Below are 26,644 nucleotides of genomic sequence, written 5' to 3'. Positions count from 1 at the left end.
ATGCATCATGAAATGCACACACGTTCCTGTCTTTTCATCCATCCATCTAAATGACGCTTCCTGAGCTGTCGCTACATTTCCATAAGTTTTGTAAAGGAGAAAAGTTAAAATAGTCCCATGTAGGTGCAGAATCCTGAGCCATGCGCACAGTGGTCACTCAGGAGATCTTCTGGCAGCCAGGACAGGCACTGGGTTGTCTGCATCTGAAATTTCACAAAGGGCAAGTACCTGAATTAAACCCAACCCTGCATTACACGAGGCAACGAGCAGCCTAAGGAACACTGGGGGAGTCTGGATCCCACGGCCCAAATTTCAAATATGATTTAGATAACTGATAACTCAGTTATTATATATATGCCTACAAATAAAACTGGTATTTAGGCAATGGGAAGTCGCTTCCCAGGGCTCAGTTTTTCCACTGGTGGAATATGGATCTTGATTCTGCAACCCAGCGAAATGTTAGAGGAGAGCAAGCTATTGTCCTAACCACGTACCAGCCGTCTTCCCTTATTTAAGCTGACTACAGAGCATTAATCCTAGAAGCCCTTTGAAACACTTTCTCCTGGATGTTAGTGTAAAGTTTCATTGTTTAATAGCCTGGCTGATGTATCGCTCGCTGCAACGGGTTACAGCGTGCCTCTGAACAGCAGCAGTTCTGCGTGGCAGTTCTTGCAGAGCAGCCCAGCAGCACTTGTACAAACCCCGTTTGTCTCCCTGGGCTCCAGCCCCAGGCCCTCCCCCCGGTGCTCCTCTCCAGCTCAAAACAAACAAACAGAAACCTTAGGAAAGAAAAATCCTTGGTGCCTGCCTCTATCAGCCTGTGCACTGGGGCATTGCCTCGTTGCTTAGATCTGGGGTAACGCTGTGTGAGTAGCGTTCTGGAAACATCTCCAGAAATGAGTGCTTCCGAGAGGAAAACAAAAACCAAACAAACGAAAATGGGGAATGCATTCTTCTGAGCCAGCGCGGGTTGTAGAAAAGGGCATCCGCAGCTGTAGGGAGGCGGTTTTTCTGCCCTACTCACACCGTACGCCTTTAGCCTCTTATTCTACCAGACCTTACCTCCAAACCTTACCTTACCTCCATCACTCGCCTCTTTGCCTGCCTCCTGAGAAACCAGGCAGTTCAACACTGCACCTGCTGCTAGCTCCTAAACTAACGTCACCAAGGCGCGTAATGAGTGGCCAGAAGGAAATTCCCAAGAACAGCAGGTAACCGATTAAATTCCTAAAGAAAAGAGCGTTACAGCTTGCAGTCATTAACGCTCCATAGCAGGGGCGTGCAGAGGGCTGCAGCAGAACTGCCGAGGAGGAGCGGGGCCGTGCCGGTGCCTGTGCAAAGCCCCAGCTCAGCTCTCCTGCCCTTGGCCGTGGCTGTCAGCATGGGGAAGCTCCGGCTGATCAGCTCCCAGGTGAAGTGAGGCTTCTGAGGCGTCCTGATTGGGAGCAGCTGGCTGGTTCTTTGATTACGGCACGAACCAAGTTTCTTCTTGACTTACTCCTTACTTGTCCTTAGCCATCAGAAATCTTGTGGCTCCCCCAGCGCCTTCCAAACCACCCGAGGTCATACCTCTGCCCCTTACAGAGGGGCTGCTCGGGGGGAGTTGCCCCCCGGGCTGTCCCCCCGCATCCCGCTGCCTCCCCACGTCCCAGCACGGCCCCGAGTCTGCTCGGGGGGGATCCGAGGGCTCTGCCGGCTGCGCTGCGGGGCCCGGCCAGGCTCCGGGCGGCTGGGAAGAAGCCGGCTCGCCTCGGGGGGGGGGCGCAGAGCGGCTCGGGGCTGCCCCTGCCCGGCAGCTCGGGGGGGGGGGGGGGGCGACAGCCGGGGCCGCTCCTCCTCCGCGGCCCGGGAGGGATCGGCGCCGGCAGCGAGGCAAAGGGAAAGCGAAAGGCGAAGGGAAAGCGAAAGCGCAGCGCGGGGCACTGCGGAGCGGGACCCACGGGCACCACCCGCAGCGCCCCGAGCATCCCCGCCGGGGGGCCGCAGGTAAGGGGCGCCTCTCGCCGGCCCGGGGTTGGGGGGAGGCCGAGGGGGGGGGACTGGGAGGATGCTGGGGGGGACTGGGGAGGAGGCCGGGGGGGGCTCCGGGGAGCGGGCGGCAGCACCAGGGGTCCGCAGCGCCTGGCTCCCACCCCCGGCAGCCGCCTCCCCAGGAGGGCAGGGGGAGAGGGTGGGGGAAATAGCGGCGTGGTGGGGAAATAACGGCGGGGTCGGGAGGAGTAACGGCGGGGTGGGGAAATAACGGCGGGGGTGGGAGAACCAACGGCGGGGCCGGGGCAGCCCCCGGCTGCAGCCCCCCGCAGCCCCCGGCCCCCCCAGCCCAGCCCAGCCCAGCCCAGCCGCCCCGTGCCCCTGCAGGACCCCGTTCTCGGCTTCCCGGGGGGTTATAACTCTGCCAGCCCTGGGTACTCGAGCTGGAGGTTTTCCTCCCCCTGGACGCCTGCCTCAGCTTGGTTCTTGTTGCTGTGCTTGGTGCGGGACTCCAGCCAAGGGGGGAGGCAAGGCGAGGCGGCTGGCTCAGGGACCAGCCCGGCTCTGGTGGCCTTTCCTCGGAGCAGCGCAGCCCCCCCCAGCCGCCCTCTGCTCTGGAATTAGCCCAGAACCCAAGGAATTAGCTTCCAGTTTGGGAAGGGAGAGCAGATTCTGAGAAGATCTGTTGCCTGAATATAAGTTGATTTAAACAGACTATAACGAACCAAAAGCTAAATTTCCCTCTGTTCTACGTCAGGTCAAGCATTATTTGTGGCTCTGGTAAACACCGCTGGGGTGCAAACAGGGTCCCCCAGAGGCTGGTGTTGCCAGAGCTGAAAGCCCAGAGCTTTACCCTTACCTTTGGCAGATGAAATTCAGCTTGTTCCTCTGGAAAGAGCCATGATCTCTGCCCGCTCTCCCTTTGAGAACAGAGCCCTCCACCCCCTGGGCTGTGCAGGTGTAGGTGAGCAGGAGGAGAGCAAAACTTCTGCTCCCGCTGCGCAGGGATGCGCAATGGATGCTGCAGCTGGGAAGAAAAACCCCATCCAGCAAACAGCCAAGAGCGTGTTTGGGAAAGGCAGCCTGTGTTCAGCGAATATTCACGTGTGTCACTCAGGCCATGTGGCTGCACCTGCTCATTAGGGTTTGTGAGGGTGCGTGCTGGGCGCAGGTTCGCGCCCAAAAGGCCGGAGCCAGGAGGTGGCCACATGCAGGTGCCAGGTGGCAGCGAGGCGGAGCCACCCTGAGAGCCCCTCGTGCTGTGGTGGGATAGAGCCGTGGGAGCTCGGCTGTGGGGCACAGCACCTCTAACGGTGCTGGCAGCAGGGACAGGGATGTTCTGCAGGAGTGCCTGGAGCAGCACCAGAGCTCGCAGAGAGCTGAGGTTTGGGTATACAAAGTGCTTGCTGATGCCATCTGAAAATTAAGGGAAAATGAGGATGGGCGCTAAAAAGGCAGCATGATTTTCGCTATTCTTTGCCTCGGCTCAAGAAACAAGACTTTGAAGCAAGCTCTGGGCTGCACAATAAGTGTTCTGGTAAGGAGTAGCTCAGAGGAGCTGCTGAGATAGGTTTTGTCTTCAGAGCAGGATTTTAAGTGCACCTGGGGAGTGCCAGGCTTAGGGCTGCCACTTGAATAATGCTGAGAAACAGAATAGCGAGTGGCCACTCTTCATCTCGTACAGGAAGGAGACACAGTACAATGGAGATGTATTCGTGTTACTGGGGTGTCTTGTGATTATGTGAGTTTGGGGATTTCAATGTTCACAGAGCCTCGGGCATGTTGGTTTTCAGGTAGAGCACCCGTGTGCCCCGGCACCAAAACATTGCTTGAGCCCATTGCAATTCTGGAGCTAAAGCTGCAAATTCATCACTGGGAAAACTGCACAGGCTTTGTCAGAACTAAACGCTGGATGAGTTTGGCCCACGAGCTCTTGCTCAGGTTATTGGGCCCTGGAAACCAGCACCAGTCTGTGCTGCAGAGGGGCTGGCGGCTCCGCGCTGTGCCGAGAGCAGGCGTCAGCCAAATGGGGAATCCTGGAGGCCGCAGCTCCCCCCCGAGCTGCCCTCCTCTGGGAACAAGCCCTGCCTCGCTGCCCTCCATGGTGCTGTCACAGCATTTGTGCAATAACAGCCGTTTCATCGGTGCTTTTAGGAGCCTGTTCTGCATGGCTGGGGGCAGAGGCAAAGGGGCACTGGGGGCTGGGGAGACCAAGGGGGGCTGCCTTGGTCTCAGAGCCCAAAGTGTCCCAATGCCGGAGCCCTCGGCGCAGATGCTTGTCTTATCTTCTACTTTCTGCTCTGCACGCAAGCCACAGGCCAGGCTGCTTCTGTGATTAACGTGCTGCTGAAAAGCAAATACTCCAGCATTCGTGCTAATACAACCCTGAAATGAAACATGCTGTTTCCGCTTTTAGCACCAAGGGGAAAGCTGTGTAGATTTTTATATGTAACAATGAATGGCTTACTAAAAAAACTTCTCAAAGCAGAAATGTTTATCTGAGAAGGTAGCTGCTGGAGCACCAGTAGAGCTGGCGTGTTTGGGGCATGGTCAGTTCCACCAGCACTATGCGAGCCAGCAAAATTCCTTGCACCTAGTATCTCTGCTGAGCATTTCTTGGGGTCTGCCCAAGCAGCCCAGAGGAGCAGGAGCTTGGAGCAGAGCTCCTGAGGCCACACATGGTGCTGCGGGGCTTGGTGCTGCCCAGCCACAGGACCAGGACACAGCTGGGGAAGCCGCACGGCCACCGGCTGCAGGAGTGGGGAGCAGAAACGAGGCAAGGCCGTGGGAGGGGATGGGGGTTGTTCTGCATAAAATTGGCTAAGCCTTTCTTGACCTTAAAGGGAGCCTAAAATAACCAGCTTTAATCTGAGCCAGGCTCTCCCTGAACTGCATGGGAGGAGGAAAGGGGTGGCCAAGCCCTGCTCTTGGACGTGTGGGGGCACTGGGTTGTGTTCTCTGTACCCCAGCTCGGTCCCTACCGCTCCCCCAGCGGGTGGCTGAGTCCTCAGATGAATTTCCTGCAGGGCTGAGACCTGGTGGAAATGACAAGACACGAGGCTGGGGTTGCAGGGGAGGAAGCCGAGGGCTCGTGGCAGCGAGCTGCGCCTTCCCCCGGGGACTGCAGAGGGCGGTGGCACCCACGAGAAGCGCGGGTGGCCCCGGGTGCAGCTCCTGGAGGGCTGGGAGCCGGCCTGGGCAGCAGCACGGCTCAACGGCTCGAAGGATGTTGTGAAACAAGTGAAATGCGGAGTGCTTCCCCCTCCTGCCTTCCCTGTCCTTCCCCGCTCCTGGAAGAAGATCAGCAGCTCCGAGAGGTCTTGCAGGAGGACCTCAGGCTGAGGGTAGGGGGCTGCTGGTCCTACCCGCGCTGTCGGGTGCAGCTGTCAGGAAGACGTGAACCTCTGGGCTTAGTTTTACCAGCCTGGGACCAAAATCTTGTGCCAGAGCTTTGCCTTGATCACTCGGAGAAGTGCGTGGTTCCTTTCAGTCTCTTTTCCTTTCTCATCTCCTTTTCCCTTGCGTGCTGGAAGCGCAGCTTGCAGTTGTCAGTCCTCAACAGAATGTTTCTCTGTTCTTATTTAATCCAAATAATGGCTGCACACAATAGCCACGCTGTTTGGCAGGCACAAGGGAGCTCCTGCAAGGCCTCCATGAGCCAGCTTGTGCCCATAACGACTTTCCTTCCCTTGGAGCCCAAATCCCCAGCTGCCAGCCCCTGGTTCAGGAAGCCTGGGCATGGCTCAGTTTTGTTTCTGCCCACTTCGTTGCTCTGGAAGCCAAAGTCAGCCTCCAGCAGCGGCTTTGAGCTCTCCCATGGGAGCCCCATCTCCCAGTGGTCCTAGGGCCCTGCACAAAAGCCGCCACATTTTCAGCCGTGCTGAGCTTGTTCTCAGAGCTAGAAGTTGGGTTCAGCTCTACAGTGCGACGACAAAGAGCCTGTACATGGTCTGCGGCATGGCTGGAGAGAAAGGTGTACCAAAGCATGAAAACCACGGCTGCCTTAGGGTCTGTGCTCCCCTGGGACCCATCGTGTGTGCCAGGGAGCTGTGCGGGGCTTTGCTCCCTCCCAGGGCGAGGTGCGATGGCCTCCTCAGCATCTCTGGTAAGTCAGGAGCCTCAGCCTCCTGTTTGTCACAGCTTGTTCTCGTGCTGACACCCATCCCACCCTTTCCTGTCTCATCTTGAGCTGCTGCAGGGGAAGGCAGGCTGCCGCGGCAGCTGCACTTATCGCTGCGCAGCAGCTGTGGAGCTCTGCCAAATACAGCCCCATCCTGCAGAGTGCTCAGTTGCATTAGCTGAAAAAAGCAAATAACTTTTTTTTTTTTTTTTAAAGATGCTGGAGTTTTTTTAGTATAGCCACTGTGAGGCACGGTGGAGAACTCACCAGACACCGAATGCAGGCTGAGCTCCACCAGCCGGGATGCAGCAGGGAGCCTGGGCTGGGTTTGCAGAAGGAGGTGGAAGGGGTTGGGACTGGGGGAGGAAGCAGAGGTGAATCTGACTGAAGGAAAGGACGAGGGAGATTCCCAGAGCTGTGTCCCTCACTGGCTCCCTGCTGGCCAGGAGGGAAAGCAGGCCTTTCCCTCTAGCTCAGGTGCGTTGGCCAAGCAGGGGCTGTTCGGAGGATTAAGGAGGGCTGGGATGGGTTGTTCCCATGGGTCCAGGACCTTGCTACCAGGGCCAGAGGGCAGGGTGGCCCCAGGGGTGCCACATCGTCCTGCTGCTGCCATGCCGGAGGCCACACAAAGGAAGCTCTGTCTGCATGGTGCCATCCAGCCGCTGCCGTGCGATGCGTTCGTCGTGATGCGCAGCTCCTCTGACTGCCTTTTGGCTGCCCAGCTCGCTCTGTGCAGCACAGGAGTTTCATTCATGAGCGTATTAAATTGCTCTGCTAATGAGCCTGTCAGTCTCCACTAATTCATCAATATATAATCTATTCCTCCTTCAGGACAGTCACAAATAAAGCCATGGGAGAGCGTGCTCTTGCTGTGTCTGGGAAAACTGAGAGTCTTCAGCACAGGATGGTCTGCGCTGATGTGTTTTAGGATTTTCTTGTGTGTAAGTGGAATTTGGGTCTGTGCCCTTTGCCTTACAGGGCCTTTGCATTGCCTTTAGCAAAATGCATCCGCAATTCCTCCTCGTGGTGCTAAATTGAAGAGCCCAAACGAGCCCCAGCTGAGGCTGCCCCGGCAGTCCCTGGGGAAGGGGTCCCTGAGGTGCTGGGCCCTGCTCGGCAGCTCCGGAATGAGATCGGCCTCCGCTGTCTGCGAAAAGGGTGAGATGGTTTGTTTTAGGTGAACCCCATTTTGCGCTAGTTATACAACACAAGCGGCGTTCATCTGGTACACAGTTACTTCACCAGTGGTTAGCCTGAATCTGCCTGCTGTCAGTGTAACACCTTGCTTTCCGTCAGGAAATGAGCAGACGAGGCCTGCAGAACCGCGGCCTGCAGAACCAGTTGTGCCACTCGTTACAGGAAAAGGCTCCTCTGAAATGCAGTTCACCTGTAACAGTGCTGCCTGAATAAGAAGTGCCTCCTCTCAGCTGGATGCAGCTCGGCGGCTTTGTCTGGTGGTTGGCTTCACGCACATCACAGCCTTCACCTCGCCCGCTGCTGGCGTGTGCGGGACGGGGAGGTCCCGGGGGAAACAACTCTGAGCCCGTGCTTTCTCCTCTCTCTCTCCCTGATAAAAAGGACAGGCAGGACTTGCTTTTAGGAAGCACAGGATTGGCTTTAACGTGATGCCAGTGTGCCTTATTAACTTGGCCTTAGCCTTCCCTGCGTGTCTGTGCCCAGAGGCAGCGCGGTGCTGCAGCAGCGTGCCGGCAGGAGCCCCGTCCCTCCGTGCTGCCGGCAGGTCCCATGGGTAGCCTGGGTGGGAGCACGGCCCCAGCTGCTCATCTCTGTGATTTTTGTGTATGGCAGGAGTTATCAAGTCGCTGCAGTGACACAATGCCACCCTGAGAGCGTACGTGAAAAGGGAGTTTAGTTCTAGTCTGGAGAAAGTTTTTTTTTATCGGTCTCCGCTTGTGCTTCTGTCTGTCTGCCTAGACTTTTGGCTGTGGAGTTAATGATTTCCAGGGGGCAATAAAAGCTGATAGCTCCCAGACGGGCCGTACAGCAGAAAGGTTGTGCTCCTGGCTGTTTGATGCCGCCGGCACACAGTGTGGGGCTCTGCTGCGCGCTGCTGCGGCCCCTGCTCTGCTCTGCCTCTGGAGTGGCCACGCTGCAGGTCCCCAGCTGACCGTGCCATGCAGCACTGCTGTTTTGTTTAATAATAATTGTGCTTCTAGAGATCTGTTGTTATCTTACCCACCTGCTTGCTATGCACGTGCATAGTTACTACTTATCACGTGCATCTGTTTTTATCAGCTTGTTGTGCTTAGCTTTAAATCCTTTCTTTGTTGGTATGTTGTAATGTGGCGGGACGCAGCAGGCTGCTCTGAGGTTAGTGATGATGGAGGTGGCTGGGACTGATGAGGCTGAACTGATTTCATGCCCCTTCTGAGAGAAGGGTAGCTGCCAGCTACATAAAAGAAAATGGGCTGACATTATACTTTCACGTGCATTATTTGCATGGATCAAAGTTCCCAATGAGATCCTTTCCTGGTGACAGCCATGCCACCTACGCTCCTCAGCAGTGTAGAACAGTAGATGGACCAGCCCTGTTTGCGCCCCATGCAGCATGACCGCTGCTGCTCCCAACCAGTGTTTAACTGAGCCATGGAGAAAGCCGCCTGCGTTCGTGTAGAGATATAATGCGGCAGAGAGAGATTAGATAAAGATAAACGATTGTCTTATCCATTTGACCCTTGGAGTTCAGACCCATGAGAAGCGAGAGGGAGATGATCATGGTTCATGGACAGGGCTTCCGGGCTGTGCCACTCCACCAACACGCACACATTTTTGCATCCTGATGGTTTTGCCTCCTTTTCACTAAGGGAAAGGCACAGCTGAAAGCCTTCCGAGGAGGTCGGTAAATATGACAGCAGCAGTTCTATTTTGCAAGACCTTTTCTGATACAATAAACAAGGCTGTACAAAATAGCTGACACTTCACATGCAGCACTTGCATCATCTTCCTCTGAAGCACTGTGGTTAATAAAAGCGTGGTGTGTGACGAGCCCGCGACAAGCATAAACATGGGAGGTCCCTCCATGCATAAAGGTGCTCTGGAAGACTCTCCTATCTCTTAAAGATCTTTAATTTATATCACACCTACAGTGCAAATAAAACTAGCTCACGGGCATGGAGAGGCAATGCATGCACACAGCTCGTGCACCCAGGTACTGCTCTCGCAGCAGGCACGCTGGGCAGGGTAAGGGAGCCGCTTTAGGGAACGTGTCTGCAAATTCATCTGGTTACATGGAGGGCTAGAAGCTAGTCTGAAAATAAAATGCAGCCTATTTTAATAGCGCTGATGAGATATTCCCTTGCAGTGTTGCTCTGTAGCCAGCTGTGCGAATAGGTACCCTGCAGCTGTGACTGCTTTTGTGAGTTCCAACAGGTGAAGTGCAGTGTGCTATAGGGAACTTGTGTGGCATTCCCTGTGGCTTTTTTCTTTTTTTTTCCTGCTTATCTTTTGTGCAGCATACACCAGTGAAAAGAAAGCCATTTTTTTTCCCCTGAATGATGGATCAGTGGAGTTGTGTCAAATCACCCGTGTTCCCAGTGTCGTGCCTGGCTGAAGCCTGCAGGGGGGAGCAGGGAGGGCGGGTGTCAGAGCTGCTGGGCTAACAGTTTGTGCAGTCTGCCCTGGGTTGTGCACATCCAACTGGTGAAGATGAGAGTCAAAGTATAGATTTATGAGCTACCCCAGGTTTTCTGCTGTCAGCAACATAATCTATAAGTATTTCCTTTATGTTGATTTCCTTGTACAGAGAGAAATTGCTCACGTCCCGTGGCACAGATCCCTCGCGTGCCGTGCGCGCAAGGAGTGGCCGCTGTTCTATATCGCAGCGTCACGACTGCTATTTTAAGGCACCGATGCCCCAGGTGAGTGCCTCAGCTGGGAAACTCCTTCTTTTGGTAGAAGGCTTTGAGCAGCAAGCCCTCCCCTTCCTCTGTTTGAGCTGCCCCAGCTCCTGGTCAGGGGTAGCCCAAAGGAGATGGAGCAAAGTCTGGGGCTTTGTCTCTGACTTCAGCAGCATCACAGCTCTCTGTGCAGCTTCCTCCAAACAACACGCTCATAGAACCCTTGAGCTTTCTGACTTTCCTCATTCATTTTAGAGAAAGCATTCACTCAGTGCTTGTCATTCTGCTAAGCAAATTGTTTGAATTGTTGCTACTTACCCCATGTTAAATGAAGTTTTGAGCTCTGTCCTGAGTTCAGCATTCAGATGCTTGCTCCAGCAAAACCAGAGTCCCAGGCCTGTGACCTTGATCACAAGAATCACGTCACTGGCTCAGTTTTTGTTTGGTATGTTTGGAGAAGAATGCAGAATGCTGTCTTCTAACCAATGTACACATAAATTTAATGGAGACAGTTTAAAAAAAAAAAAAGCATCTATTTGTTGGAGTGTGCCTGCCCCACTAATTTATCTTGCCTGTTCTCCTTTGTTTAGAACCAAGTGTACACATGGATCAAGGGTCAAAACCCAGCCTGAATGAATGTTCCATAAGATGATTTTTATCTATTACATTCAGCAAACCTCATTGATAACGTCCGTTCTTTTACCATGGAAACATGGGGGGGAAGCAAGCTCTGAGGACTAACTATTGTTTTATCTAAGTAATATGGCTGGAGTATGGATAAGCTTTTGGCTTCAGGGTCCTGTCCCTAGCTGCCGGCTGCGTGCCCTGCCGGAGAAGTCCCGGTGCTGGGTGTCCTTGGTGCCCGTGCTGCAGGCGCTGAGCGCGGCCGCGGGGCAGGACCAGCCGGGCACCGCCGGTGGGCCCGGGAACATTGCTGTGTTTGGCCCTGAGCAGGAAGGGTTGCAGCTTCCAGGCGACTCTTTTTGTTTGTTAGGGCTTGTAATGTTGACAAGCCTGATTTGGACAGGTATTTGTGAGTGTCTGGTTTCCTCTTGGCTCTGAACGGGCTGCGCAGCCCAGACAGCCCTGGAGGCTGATTGATGTGAGCAGGAACTTTCCTTTGTTGTTGATCGGGGATGGAAACCCTGCTAAGGAGGAAAAAAAAAAAAGAAAAAAAGGATTAAGCAGTGTTCTGTGTTGGTTTGATGCTGTTTTCTGAGGCTGATGGGTGGCTCTGAGGCACAGAGCCCTGCCCAGAGGCTGCCCCTGCTCCGCCGCTGCTGCCCACTCCCATCAGCCGCTTATCATCACCGCGGTATCTTGAGGCGTGCAACCAAATCCTGTTTGATGTCTGTAGGGGTGACTTAGAAGACACAGAAACACAGCACAAAGCAAACGAGCAGTAGCTCAGTGTGAGCTGGCTGGCAGGAGGCGTTGGTGCGTGGCCTTACGGCTGCCAGCGCGGTGCTCCCGCCTCCGCACCAGCTCTGCTGGGACACAAACCCCGAGCCAAGCAGCCACCAGCCAGCCTGCGGGTAAAACCATGTGATTGGAAGGAACGGCCCCGAGTGCGACGATCCCGGCCTTCCCGCAGGGTTCCTGCAGCCTTCCTGCAGCAGGGTGCAGGAGAGGCACGTGGGGTGGAGGCGGCGCGAACCTTGGACCACTGGGACGCAGCGCAGATCGCTTCCCGTAAATCACGCCAGAGCGGCTCAGGCACACAGGCTGAATGGAAAACAGGCTGACGGAGGCTGTTCGGGGCTGGTTTGGATAAAGGTGAATAAACCCGAGCTGCCCGTGTGCGTGCGTGCCCATGCATCTTGTCTTGAGGAAGCTGGCAAAGCAGAAATATTTCAGTTCTTTTTGCAGAAAGCTGCTTACAGCATTCAACTGGCTGAAAATTGAAGCCTTTGCTGTGCGAAATTTCTTGGAAAGCAAATAATGTGTGCAAGCAAACTGTTTTATCAAAACTCAGTTTTCTGCTTAAAAAAAAAAAAAAAAAACAACAAAGATTAACAGCAAAGTTTTGGCCAGCCCTCGTGCTTGCACAAGAAGGCATTGGGCACAGTGCTCCGTAACCAATTAATTGCAGCCCGACAGCGACAGGACTTTTGACTGCCGGGCTGTGCGCACAGAAGACTGCTCCAATGTCTCAATATCATAAAATGCGCCCATAAGTAATTTGAACCACCTCACTAAATTAATCCTGCTCTACAGCATAATAAGTTGTTAATGGAGACATTTGTTTTGATTATGACTATTTAATAAATCCTGCTAGTGCTTGGTTTGTGGAGTTGTGCTGCAGCCAGTATTTGCTAGACTTATTTATGCAATTTAGTTTTATTTTATTCTTACCATTTTAACCCTGTCACAACCCTTCCCACTGCCTTGTGGAGCGTCTCATCCTGCCCCAGACTCCAGCAGTAGGAATAAGCAGCCTAAATAAGTGCAACTTTTGGGCAGTGAGGGGAAACCAAAGGCTTCCCACTACGTAACTTGTTGCACCACGCCAACTCTGATAAGGAATGTTTAGCTGGGACACCTCCAGAGGTACAGAGCTGTAGCTTTTTGCCTTTCCCGTGTGTTTCCCAAGCCCTTTGCGCCTCCGGTCGGGTGGTTGTTTTACAGCCGTGCTGAGAACGTTACGAGGAGCATTGCCTGCTAAGGAGCCTGCAGGTAACATCCGTGCCCCAGCCCGTCATTCCCAGGGGTACTACCTGCTCTGGAGTACTTGTAGCGTTTTATGGTTTCATATCTCCAGTCCTTTTCATCTGAAGTCCTCAGATTGCCCCATAAACACTAGTGAAGTGTTTTAGTACGGACCTATGGACTGGGAAAATGTCGGTGTTTCTGGTTTATAGATCGTGACAGTATAGAACAGAGAGGAAAAGCAACTCGATTTCCTGGTTCTACTTGTCAGCCCCGAGCACTGCATCACGCTTCCTGTTTGTGCCGAGCCGTTCCCCGGCTGACCTCCGCGATGTTGTTGGTTCTTGTGATGTAGGCGAATGTGAATGAAATTACCCAGGAGCTACTTAGCTACGTATTCAGGCGGCCTAGCTTTTCCCAAGGTCTTTGTTTTGTTTTGCTCTTCACTTAATGGCTAGCACGAGCCAAGCCTTGGCTGGGGCAGTGAGGGGATGTTTGGGCATTTAGAGCTGGCGCGGGCGGGAGCTGGTGCTGAGCACGGAGGGGCTGCGGGGTGCTCCTGTGCTGGAACTGCTGCAGTCAGCCTGTGCTGTCACACACGGGGATGTCGTGCCTGCTACAGCCGAGAGCAGTAATAAGGAAAGCTCCAGAGAAGTGGGAAAGCGGCTCAGTGTGTGGGATTGGGCACATATGGCAAGCTGTTATGAGTAAGAACGAGTGCAGTGAAACTAGCTGAGGCTTACAGCAGCTCGCTGGTTTTCTAACCCGCTCACCTGTCGGCACGTGTAATCCTTGCGGGCAGAGCCAAGGAACGTTGCTGTGGTTAATTCCCTCGGTGTGTGCCATGTCCTATTCTAATTAATTGTTCTCGAGTAATTTCCTTTGGATTGCCTCCTGCTTGCTTCCAAGCCATGCAGAGCACTGCGGGGCTGCTCTCAGTGGGCAGGGGCCATGCCCTGGGGCTGCAGGCTGGGTGCTCAGCTCCTGCCGGTCCGAGCCACGCTCCCACTGGAAACCCCAAACTTAGTCATTGGGCTGACTCCTGAGAAACTCCAACACATGCTGATGTCTGGGGGAAATTAGGTAATAAGGGAAGGAGGTGGGTTTTACTCCAGCTGGTGCACAACCAGCCGTGGGGGGTTCCACGGGAGAGCATGGCACGGTCTGAATTTGCAGCAGGCACATTGTGATTAAAAGCAAAAGAAACTGAAAATGTGAGTCAGCAGCTGACCCCGCAGAAAGCTGACTCGGGCACTTCTTGTGGCCGCTCAGCACCCGCGGCCCCGTCCCTGCACCGTGCCACTGGGTGCTGTGCTGGGATGGCCCAGAGGGCAAGCGTCCGTGCCAGCTTCCACATCTCAGCTCTTCACAGTGTTGTTGTGAGAGTAAGGCCGTTTTTAATAGTGGTGTCCACAGCAGCACGATTTCTTGGCCATGTTGCTTGCACGGGAAGAACGAAGGGGCAGGATTGCACCCGCCGTGAGGGTGCGCAGCGTCACGCAAGTCTGGGGGAGCTGTGGCTCAGCCCCAGGCTGCTTACTGGTGTCGGTGCCCACAAACTGGGAAGCACTGGGTTTGGGGCTTGGCGGCTTGGAGCGGTGCATGTCCAAAAAGAGCAGGGTGCTGTGCTGCTGGCAAAGGGACTGGTTTTTGTAGGAAACACGTGTCGCAGGATCAGCTGTGAGTTAGGCTGTCGGGGTAGGTCCTAAAAAGCAGAAGCCCCATCTGCATCTCTCAAACTGCTGCTGGGTGGGCACGGTGCTGCTCTGGGCGAGGTCGGGGCTTCCTGGGTGTTTTTCTAGAGCTAAAAGACAAGGATGCAAACCGAACTGCTCCTCCTCGGGAATCCCCAGTCCACCCTGTATGTCTTTGGGAGTCTGAGGTGGTTTTAAAGCTTTTGGGTGATTTTGCTGTGAGAAAGCTCATTGCACATACCTGCCGCAGGAACAGGAAGCTCTTACAGTAACATTTGCATGGTTAAAAAAAAAAAAAAAAAATCGAAGAAGTCAAAGAAGCAAACTAGTAATTGAAAAAGGGAAGAAAAATCCTCGAGTATGTATCATGTCCACCCATGTTTGATGTTCTGAGCCTTTGAGCATGGTTGCTTCCACCCCAGGGCTGTGCTGGCCCTCCTCCCTCCCGCTGCGTGTTTATTAATAACCCCTTATCTCGGACTGCGCTGGGAGCACCGCGGGGCAGGGCCGGTGGCAGCCTGCTCCTAGCGTTTTATTAATGTGAGGGAATAAAATTAGAGGCAAATCCTCTGTTGTAAACTGGCATCTGTAAACTGTAGTATCTGCGCTCACCTGACTGTTCTAAGACAGGGCCTTGTGTGCGTGGGTGCAGGTTTAGGACCCGCAGCGTGGCCGTTTGCAGGCTGCAGGATGCTGTGGGGTGAGCGCACACCCGTTTGTCACCCACACAGACACCCCTGTGCCGGTGTCACCTCCTCCCCGTGCCCCTCGCTTCCAAGCAGGGAGATAGCCCTGGGAACCCAGCACAGCCTTAGCAGCACACAAATTTAATTCTGGTGCAAAAAGGAAGAGGAGTGGCATCACCTCGAATCCCCAGCGTGCGAGCGTGGTGGGAAAGCTTCCTGGGATATTTGCTCTGGGTTTGGTGGGGAAGCAGCTGGATCCTGGTACTTGGAGCTGCAAACGAGCCGGGTCTGCCCTACAGGGAGCATTTTGGATGGCCCTTCAGACAATGAGGCAGTCCTCCCCTGCTCCACCCTCCCTGCTAGCTGGCTCCCTTCATAAAAACTGCTGCGACTGGGCCGGGCAGATAGGCTGCGCGCCAAAACACGGTGCCTTTTGGTTGACCCGGGAGTAGCAAAACTGTTGGGCTTGGTGCGGAAAGAGATCTGCTTGGAGGAAGTTACGAAAAATCACACGAATGTGCCTGCGGGCTCGGCTCCTGCACAGAGGAGCTGAAAATAGCCACGGCACGGCGGTGTGATGCGGGGCACGGGGGGGCTGCGGCTGCTGCTGGCGGCCGAGGAGCTGCCGCATCGCGTGGCGAGGGCTCGCTCTGCCTCGAGGACTTTGCATGTTCTAGCATCTGGCGAGTCTGAAGGTCAGCCTGCGTTTATCAGCTCGTTTTCAGACGGGCTCGGAAGCTATTTGCGTGAATTTGGAGAAAAAAAAATACACATAAGCAAACGAAACATAATCTCCGCAGGAAATTTTGACATAATTATGATTCAACTTGTTAATATTAGCTGTATTACATAAGTGTAGGTCAGGCAGATTGTCTTCTGAGAATGTGGTCTAGCTAAGGATGCTGATGGTAGAAAGGTGGGTAAGGAGGTGCAAAAATGACTTAGCCTCATGGCCTGGTGGGTCGGGTGGACCCATACGACAGGCCAAACACAGATCAAACATTTTACGTAATTTTAACAATCATCTGTTTGATTGTTTCCTCAACTCAACTGAAAAAAAATATTTTATATTTATGTGGGTTGTTTTAAGCAAAATTCAAATTTCTCATGGGAAATTCCACTTCCATTGTTTTTTTTTTTTTTTTTGGGGGGGGGGGGGGGGGGGTGGAAATCAGATAAAAACATTGTGAGAAATTTCCAACCGACTCAGATTCCAGCCAACGTTTGTTTTGCTCAAGGCAAAAGCTGCTCTGCATGCTGGGGTGTTTGATTTCACCTTGCTTCGTGATGTCACGGGGCAATCCCTGCGTGCCCGCAGGCTGTGCTGGCTGGGCCAAAGGGCAGGGGCACCCAGCCGGGGAGGGAGGCCGACACGCTGCACCCTGCCCCGGCTGTGGCAGCTGTTGGGAGCCCAGAGCAACACCACTTTATTCCATTAGCTACACACGCCAGCGGGGCTGCCACCAGACAGCGCTGCTGGAGGGAGGAATTCAGCCTAAACACAGCCCCGAGCCCTGCAAATAGTGTGCAGGTGCAGCTGCCTTGCCGGGAAGGGTCAGGAGTCAGTCCCAGGGACATGTTTGTGGCTGAAAAGCAACCGAGCTTCTCCCGGGGCTTGTCCTGGAGATCCCATCAGCTGCTCCCACTCTTCTGGTTTTGGCTGTGCCTTTTGATACTGGCAAAGCAACTACTGCAACTAGCAGTGATTATACAATTATCCATCTATCTATCTATAATTCATATAATTTATATATATCATTCATATAATTTATATATATATATTTATATAATTTTATATGAATTATTATGTATATATAATGCATGTATTTTTATATATATAATTCACATGTGGATATATTTATAAATGGTATGTATTTTAAAGTACACACTTTGGAGCTGCTCGCCTAGTGACTGGGGAAAGCTGCTGCCCGGGGCAGCCGCCTCCGACCCTGGAAGGCTGCAACGTGCAGGGCCACCCGCTGCCGAGCCCTCCCCAGGGAGCAGCGGGTGGGCGCGGGGCTTTCATCCCTGAACGGCTTGTGCAGGTAAACGAGCTGTGAAATGGGAATGCAGGTAACCCTGAATTAGGGGACAGCAGTATAGGTACTGCTGGGGAAAGAGGTCTCGGAGAAGGGATTGCCTTTTTATGCCGCTCGTCACAATCGTTATTCCAACATCACCGACTTGAGGCTTTGCAAGAGTTTATGCTTTATTTTTCCGGTATAATTCGGCCTGGTTCCTCAGCCGGAGCGATGCTCCTCTTCCTCGGTGGCTGCGCTGACTGGGCGCAGACGTGGGCCCGTGCTCACAGCGGCCGGCGAGCTCTCAGAGGATGCTGCAGCCCCGCGCAGGTCCCTCTGCTCAGGCGAGACGGAGGATTTCCTCCTGCGCCTTCCTCCCTGCTGCCTCGCCGTGTGCTGGCGGGTCGCCCCAACGCAGAGAGCTCCCTTCCTTTCCTGGTCTCAGCGCAGGGTCTGTCTTAAAAACACCAGATCGCTGCATATGAAGAGTCATACAGTTTTCTTCCCTTTGGGTTCTTGTTACCAAATACTGCGCAAATGCTGTGTTAGCATTAAGCGTAATGTTAAGAATGTGAGGGGAAAAAAAAAAAAAGGTGTGATTACTGGAGATGAGCAGTTCATGTGTTCAGAGGCTGGTGTGAAGTGAGGACCGGTGTTAAGCGGTGTCACAGACACCCCTGCTTTGGGTCATCGCATTTTGGATCAAGTCCCCACATACGCACTCCGTATTTATCAGCTGCTGGGCTTTTTCCAGTACACTCCTCCAAAAGAGAAGGGTTGTCACGTATCATCAGATATTACTGAGCAAGTAAATATATATATGTATATATTTAATGTGCAAAATAGCAGAACATAAAGACTTGGGGTGAGTTATTGCTATAATATGCAATATTTATTTTAAGTCTATTGATTTATTTGTTCAGGTTTATATTAGCATCTCAATAGCATGTTCCATCTGCCAGCTGTTCTTCAAAGTATTAGTTTTCTATCATGCTAGTGGGGAACTTCATGGCTTTGTACAATGCTGCTTAGACTTTTATCACAAATAAGTTGTATTTTCTCGTGGCCATCCATCATCACAGTATGTTTTATGAAAAAAGGACAAGCTTTTGGATTCTGATCTCAAGTTTTACTCATTGAGCACTGTTTTAATTACATAATAATTCTCGTTTTCATCAGAAATAAATTATTAGACCCATTTGGTTTTTTTATCCAGAGCAGTATGGTGGTTTGTTTAGTCAGCAAGGAGTATCAGAATAACACAGATCTATCTTCTTTTTTGTAAGAGAATGATTGATTTGATTAATCAGACCTTGTGGTCCGTCCTGGAGCTTCGTCAATCTGATGTGGCAGAGCCGTCTGATCGCTGCAGCAGGCTGGTGGCTTCGAGGCCAAGGCCTCTCCTTAGGCTTTGTGCCAGAGGAGGTTGGGTTCGTGCCCGAGGTGCCTCCTAGCAAAGGAGACGTGTCCAAGCCCATCCCACACCCCAGGCTGCCTGAAATCAGGCCTCAGGACACCGCTCAGTACACTGGGACCTAGCAGACCAAGAAGGACTTGGAGGCTCATTTGACTTGGGTGAAAGTTACTTGAGCCTTTTCACCATTTCTGGTGGGACAAAAAATAATGCAGGAAATGTCACATGGGGACCTTGTGTCCCATCCCCCTGCTCCCACCTCACCTTGATTTCTGGTATTTGCTGCTAGGTTTGGCTAAAAGGAGAAGTGAGAGGATGGTATTTCTTGTTTCTCCTTCTGACCTAGACCAGGAAATGCAGAGAAGCATTTCTAATCTGAAGTCTCTTGTTTTTCAAGCATTTAACCAGGTAAAGGGAAATTTGCTTTTTGAGCTGTGCAAAACATAGATACCCCCAACACTTGGCTCACCCAAAGTATGAAATATTGCAAGGTGCTCCAGCCTTTAAAAGTTTGGGCAGCCAGTTGCCTGTGTTGATTTTTATCTTCCTACCTTTTTTTAAAAAAAAAAAAAAAAAGTTTTATGAGATCGTTGCTCTTTAGTAACAAATCCTTGCACTTCTAACGGGATGCAGCATGTGGGACGTGGGACTTCCCAACAAAGACAGCTGATCTGGTGGCTGTGTTCTCTGTCCCGTGGCCCTGATGGAGGAACTCACAGTTCCCATCATTTTTACCAGAGTTCACTTTCCTGCACACTTCATGATAACCATTAACAGAGAGAAAATAAGATTGTGAGCTTTTTGGAACAGAGACAACTTCATGTGCAGGTTTCCATCTAATGTTTGATTTAAAAAGTGTAGGGGATTGGAGAGGATTGAAAGCAAACAAAAATATTTGTACAGATTGTCGGCTTTCCAGATAAATTGTTGGGGTTTCTTTGTGATTTAGGGAATGGGCAGTGGGTACGCTCTACTCCTGCACTTGACATAAGTCTTGGTCATGTTTATGAGCCTGGACGTGACTGTTCCTTGAGCCGGGCAGCCCATTAATAACAGGGTGCCAGGTGTGTGCTCAAAGCCATGACCACGAACAAAGGGAGGTGCTCCCTTACAGCAGGTACCCACTGAAATCCCTCAGGGGGAAATGATCGATCACATCCAATTCCAAGAACAGCGTGGTGAGGAACCTAAGTCTGACTGCAAGCCAGTCACTTTATCTTATAAACACAGCGGCTGGAGAAAAGCCTGCGTGAGAGCTTCGGGGACTGCTGTGAGCGGCACCCTTGCTGTTCCCCTGAGGAAGACCCCCAGCAGGGACGTGCGACATCTCTGCGACATTCAGAGTCTCTTTGCACCTGATGAGAGCCACCTCGCTTGTCGAGCGCTGGCAGGGCAGCTTGAGGTTTCCTTCATGCAGGTGTCAAAGCCGAGGGCTTGCTGCAGTGCAGCCCGTGGGAAGGCAAGAAGCAACCAGCAGGGCTGCTGCGGTGCTGCAGCGGGGGCGAGATGGGGGCTGCGCACAGCTGCCTGCCGGGCTCCCGCCTCCCCTTGTGCACGGCTCAGCCAGGTTTTATTGCTGCCGTAGCCGTGAACTGAGCTCCAGGTACCTCCTGCTCTGCTTCCAGCCGGCAGCAAGCCCTCCGCTACCTTTCCAGGGCTTGAGGCCTTACCTTGGGTCATGGGGAAAGCAGATCTGAAATGGTTAAAGTACCTGAAGATGGTGCTCCTGGGAGGGGAGGAATATGGGAAACTGTTTTTCATCGTAGGTGAATCAGCTAGGCAGGTCGGAATGGGTAAATTTTGGGGAAATGCAGTCCCTGTGTGGATCTCAGCATGTGAAGAAATGAATGCACTTGGACAAAGAGGGAATATTTCTTATCAGCTGAACTGGAAATACGGTAACATTCAGTGTGTTAACATTGCCCCTTTCCTTTACAGTGCTCAACACAGGGTTTATACCCAGAAGATAAAGGGGATGGGTCTGGCCGGGATGAAGAGGCTGACTGCAGGGTCCAGCAGCTGCTCCGCATCCACAGTGACAAAAAGACCCTGCTGGGACAGGGGACACAGGGATGGCGGGTGGCCACAGCAAGTCCTCTGGATTGCCCCATGCTTGGCCCAGGAGAGGTTCCCCTCCGTGAGGTGCTTTCTGTTTGGGACAGGTGAAGGCTGAGATCTTCCTTTCGGCATTTCCCGTGCGTCCTGCAGCCAAACCGCTGCCCTCTGCATAAAAGTGCTGGAAGCCCACCCGAGGCATGTCTGGAGGTCTCCTCCTGAGACATGGAGTCCTCGTGGTCAAAGCAAGCACGTTGGTGCCCAGCTGTGCTGTCATACCAACAAAAGCCCTTTCCCACCTTACATCTCCTCACCGTCAGAGGTTTAGCTCTGGCTCACCTGCCTGTTATTACCTGCTTTTTCTTCCCTGAAGTTCCAACTCTGACCCACCAAGACTGTGACCAGAGCACCTCTGCATTTCAGTGATGAGCACTGGCGTCCCCACAGTGCTCAGCAGGGAGCCGATGGGGACAGGACCAGGACACTCCACCAGGAACAGAACACAGCGCTGCCTTGCCTACCCTGAGGCTTTAGGATTTATGTCCACAGATGGCTTTGCTGGTGGTGGAGGTGATGATAAATATTGGGAACACAAGCATAATGGGTGGAGAACATCAAGCATCAGCACTTTAGTACCGCCATCAAACTGCCAGGATTTCCTCTCTGTGCACCAGGAGTGAAGTCCTGGCTGGCCGTGAGACCCCCCAAGCTGTACGAGCCCAGAAAACAGGTCCCGTTGGGGCAGAGGGGCCTCAGGCCTGCAGCCAGGGGGGTGGCGATGCATTCAAACCCCATGCTACTTCTCACCCCTCCTCCTGCATCTCCAGCGGCGCACCCAGGGGAGCAGAGGACCATTGGAGCAGGTGCCTGAGGCTCGCACCACCACCAAGGGCTGCCAGACCCAGGCAGGCGTCTCAACACCTTTGGGTGCTGCAGGGACCCTGGAGGGGGCGGTTCGAGGACGTGCTGTGTTATCTGGCTTGAGAAAACGGCAATAGCTGGCTGTGAGGGTGTCAGCTGTCACCCTTTCTCCTTGACATCTGGGAAATTGCTTTTGAACTGTTTAAGATCCTAAATTGCTAGTACAATGAATGTGCATGTTGTATTTTAATAATCGGCTGTGCTGGATTTGTTGGACTTTTTGAGGGAGGAGAGAGATCTGCACCATGGCCAGCCTTACCTCCATCAAGGCAGTGGGTCCTCGGTTAACTGCCTTACTCCATATAAGGTTAAAATCAGATTTGTCATCTTAAAATACATTGCTATCCAATAGTCCGGTAATATTTGGAAAAGATTTGGTAAGTAACGTCTGCTGCACTGAAAATTAAATTAAAGATGCAAAATGGGAATTTAAAGAAAACAGGCTTTGCTACAAATAAAGTCTTTGAAGATACCTTCTTGGCAGGATGCATTTCTCCTCTATACACCTAACTTGTTTGTATATGTCATTCTGCTCCCTCCTTCAATGTGAACATCAAGCTGGAATGGAGCAAGGGCCAAATTTAAGATATGAAACTGGATGAGATTATATTTCATACTGCATAAAATGCACCTCTGGAATTTTCATTTCTTCTTTTCTGCAGCGTTACAAGCACTTTATAAAGTGCCAGGGCTGATGAGCTTAAAAAGAGAAAAAAAAAAAAAAGAAAGAAAGAAAAAAAAAAACACAACTTGTGGCTTTGGATATATTCATTTCAAGTTTGTGGTTAATCTTTCCCAAGCTGCTTAGAGGTGAACGCCAGTTCAGTCATCACACTGCTTCTGCACCAGGCTTTGCTGCTGTTTCTAAATGTCTCTGATAAAAGGCTGTGAAAAATGGACCTGCGGTAAATTGCATCATCCTCGCTACAGGTTTTGAGATGGGGACAAGAGCGCACAGGCTGCGTGGTGTCTGAGGGATGCCGACTCTGCTCTCGTTGGACCCATCCCAACAGCCACTGAAATCCCAGAGGCATCAGGCTGGCACGGTGCAGAGCCCAGCAAATCCTGCTGTGGAATAATTGCAAAATCCTGTTTCCAGCCAGCCTGTTCGCTTCCTTTACACCAGAAATCTTGCCTTAGCTAGGGGTCGTGGGCACGCCAGATTTCTCTGCGCAGGCACCCAGCAACTCCCAGGGGTTTCAGCATTAACCGATGTGGCACCGGTTTCTTTAAAACCTTCTCTTTGAAAAATAAATATAGCTTTTTTCTTCTCAAACTTTGAGAGGTTTTACTCCATACTCATTAAACTTCACTGCCAAAAATCCAGAGTGGATTGAGATGAGGCAGCTGATACCTGAGGACACAAACTGCAAATTGATGCTGGAGAGATGCAACAGCCTCTCAGTACGCGCCTTGGAGCAATGTAAATCACTGCGAGCTGCAAGGGGAACAAGTGGGGAGTCTCTGGTTTGGCAATTATGATAGGAATTAAACCAAAACCAGGGTTCCTCTGAGCACTGCCAGGGCCAGTGCCTGTTCGCTCGTTGCACATGGGTTGTTGTGGTGCTAGGAGGCCTTTTCATGCTTTATTTGTATGTAAATATGAGAAAACATACATAAACATTGCCCTGTACTTAGCTTGGCTATTCTAAACAAACCCACACAACCACATAGTTTGAGGAAGGCAATCCAGGTGGTAAAACCATAGTACACATGGGTGTGCCTGCCATCAGCCTGCTACGCTGACATGTCTTGCTCCACCAGAGGTGTGTGTTCGCTTACTGCGCCAAAAATAGTCTTCAAAGGAAGCACAAGGGGCAGATCCTTTTCTTTTAAATATTTTTCTCCCCTGGGTAGAAAATAAGTCAGGTCTGTGTGCCAGCAGAATGGATAGGTTGCTTTCTGTGTTGCCTTTTTTTTTTTTTTTTTTCATGAGGGAAAACGAGCCCTTACACCAATCACTGCACAAAGTGTGTTTCCTTTAGCACCTTCATACCCTTGGCAATCAGGCACCTGACTCTACTTTCCCTCTTTCCCACTCATTATAAAGCAAGAGCAACTGTGCATGAAAGGAAATGGATGGATGTGAAACCAGCTGAGAAACATCACGGCCACTTCTCTTTTCCCATCAGTAGATGTTGCTTCAGTTCCCATTTCCTAACACTGGCCCTAGTCACCAGTTGCTTACAAGGGATTTCTGAGCCTTGGACCAAGGCATAATTTCACTATTTTGAATGAAATCTTCAACATTTGTGTTGCATTTTGTCTTTAAATAGACATTATCATCTTTTCTACAAAATATTTCCCTTACTGTCCACCTCTGAAGGAGCTGACATTTGGGGTTGCAGCGCAGAGGAGTGAAGAGGGGGAGAAAAGCAGTTATGCTGGTGGTGCCACGTGCAGCCTGCGGCTCGACATTAATTCTCACTCCTGTAACACTTGTGTTTTTTTTCCCCTAGGGCAAAGTTAGCATCCTCACATCTCTACAGAAGCCAGCACAATCCAGCGCTGATTTTGGCCAGGACCCTACCACTTTAACATCAATATTAAATAAGGATTTGGTTGTTTCTGCAAGGTGTCTGGGGCTGGGGCTGCCACCCAAGCAGGGCGCTCAGGCACCTGGTGGTTCCCCGGGGGGAAATCAGCAGGGGACGTGCAGCCGGGAGCGGGGAGCTTTGGGAGCTGCCTCCGAGCGCTCGGCTGGCCCCCGCGGCAGGGACAAGGCAGCAGCAAGCCTGGCTCGAGCTGTCCCCAGCCTGCCCCAAACCCCCGTGACCTTTGCAGCTATTATTTTAAGTTGTACGGAAAAGGAAATAGGAAGTAGAGCTGCTATAATGCATCTCTGTGCACTGCTGCGCTCTCCCATGCTCGGATGTGTTGCTGTTTACCTGGCAGGGCGCTTTCTGTGCCATTTACAGTTCCATGTTGCAATGAGGCTCTGCAGCCCTTCACCTGCTGCTCACGATGCTCTGTGCTGTCGTGGGGCACTTCAGCCAGGGTAGCTCTCGGTGGCTGCAGCCTGCTGCCTGCCAGGGCTTTGCTGTGATGTTTTTTGGCAAGAGGATAGGGCCCGTCACCCAAAAGCGGGGCTGGCGCTGCAAACCCCTGCCTGCAGCAGTGCCTTGGGCTGGGGGGGGGGCGCTGCCCTGGTCCTCTTCGCTGCAGGGACCCCCATGCCTACCAATATTTGTGTTGTCTGTTCCTGAGGATAGAAGGGGTCCAGAGAAACCAGGGGCACAGCCCTGATGGTGGGGGTGTGCTGGTTTGCTGCTGTCCTGGGGTTGGGGTGGAGACCCGGAGCTGATTTACTGGGAAATAAAGACAGGTAAAACTACAGGGCCTGGGTTTTAGTGACTGTTCTGGGCTTTCTAGTGCCTGTTTCAGAAATGTATCTCAGGATGTTTGCATCTCCTTGTTTGAACTGCATGTGGCTTAAATCTGCTCTGCTCACTCTTAATTCCACTTTCCCCGCAGACATCCAGTAACTAAACAGACACGGTTTTAATTGTATCCACCCAGCGGTGCTGTGGGCTGTCATTGATCAGCATTAATCAAAGTGACTGAGGAGCTCTGGTGGGTGGCCAAAAAGAAGGGGAAGCATCCCTGAGCTGCTGCCAGCACCCGCGCTCCAGCTCACTGGGAAAGCTGCATCTTAAGGCAAAATGAAACTCTTGTTTCCTGTTCTTTTTTTATTCCTTCGTGTACAGAGGCCACGCTCTTACTGGATCTAGGATTTCCTCTTCTATTTTTTCCCCTCAGTATTTCTGTAGGGTTTTTTCCCTCTGTTTCTCTCTTCCCTCCAGGATGTCCTTGTTGCAGTTCTCTGGACAGGGTCAAGCCTGAGGGCAGGTGGTGGCCACTGTGGTGGGGATGAAAACATCTCGCAGTGCTGGAGACTGCAAGGGAGTCACCAACTTCAGCCAAACTGTGTACCTCTTTCTAGCCCTCTCTGCTAATTGTCCTCAGCTCCTATTCAATTCAATAACAAAAGGATAATTGTCTACTGTGGTTATACGAGCAATAATGTGCATTAAATATGGCACTTCCCACATTGTGTAGAAGCAGGGGATCTCTTGTACTTTGGTTTTCTGCATCCAGATTATTTCATTTGGGAGGCTACTGAGAAGTTAAAACCACCTGTGTGCCTGGCTGCAGCACTGTGAGACCCAAAGGCAGCCAGAGGTCCTGGGCACTTTGCAGAACTGCTGTTTGTGCTGTCCCCAGCCTTCCTAGGGGAAAGACGTGGGGTGAGGGGGCAGCTTCCTGGCTCTTGGATTCGTCTTGCCCCAGACGTAAGCACAGGGCCCGGTTTTGCAGTTTGGTGATGGAAATATTAAGCCAACGCCTCAGTGCATACAACGCCTTAACTCCCACGAAAGAATTGGGTACAAAGCCCAGATGGAGCCTGGCTGTGGAAGCTGATGGAGGTGGGCTCCCCTTTCCTGGGAGCTTTGTGCTGTGCCTCGGAGGAGCACAGTGGGGCTCATGGCACAGCCGGGGGGGAGCAGCCATGCCAGCCGTGTTCCCCCTGCTGCGAGGTGTCAGGGACAGGAGGCAGGGCCAGGTCCTGACTGAAACACGGTCAGAACTTTAAAAGAAAACAGCTGAGCTGAGAGGTTGGCCTAGAAAACAGGTGCTGAGAATAGAGATGGGAAACACAGCAAATCAGTGCCTAGGCCAGAGGAGGAAGCAAACAGCTTCTTGTGAACTGCATCAGCTGTGAAGCTCTGCTTTCTGTTGGAGGAACGTGGCAAAGCCAACGAAGCTGAGATCTGTCCTCTCCTGCCCACACGTGGCCTGCCGCCCCAGCCACCTTGTCACTGGGCATTTGCTGGGTGTGGGCTTGGATCAAGGAGGGTGAGAGAAAGCTAAATGTGCATGCAAGGGTCGGCCTGCCTGACCCGCGGGGTCGTGAGGAACAGCTGAGCCAGCTGGCTGGTGGCACAAGGAGTGGAAGGGAAGGAGAAGACCCTGCAAGCCATGGGGAAAAGGAGGATCTACTCAACAGGGAGTTCTTGGATCATCAGGTATGGCCTTACCCGATGCCCACAGGCACTTCCAGTAACGCCTCTGCTGCAGCAAGCATCAGACTAAATGCTGCAGCGAGGCATGCGTGGAAATGCTTTGACAGAAAGTGGTTTACACCAAATGGACATTGGCTCTATGAGCATTGCTGCTGCCACCTCCCCGAGCAATGCAGGGTGTTTTCAGTGACAGAATCACAAACAGCCACAAAGGAGGCACCCTGATTTATGC

General features: G+C 52.3%; 1 long non-coding RNA gene across 1 annotated transcript; it reads left to right on the top strand.

Annotated features, from left to right (window-relative positions):
- Positions 1-1,857: 1,857 nt before the first annotated feature.
- On the top strand, positions 1,858-21,860 carry LOC118254941 (uncharacterized). The gene is made up of 2 exons (XR_004780816.2): positions 1,858-1,986; positions 20,351-21,860. It is a non-coding gene; the product is annotated as an uncharacterized LOC118254941 (long non-coding RNA).
- The last annotated feature ends 4,784 nt before the right edge of the window (positions 21,861-26,644 follow it).

Source organism: Cygnus atratus, chromosome 14, assembly GCF_013377495.2.
Source record: "Cygnus atratus isolate AKBS03 ecotype Queensland, Australia chromosome 14, CAtr_DNAZoo_HiC_assembly, whole genome shotgun sequence".
NCBI classification, from domain to species: Eukaryota; Metazoa; Chordata; class Aves; order Anseriformes; family Anatidae; genus Cygnus; species Cygnus atratus.
This window is presented reverse-complemented; position numbering and strand designations above follow the sequence as displayed.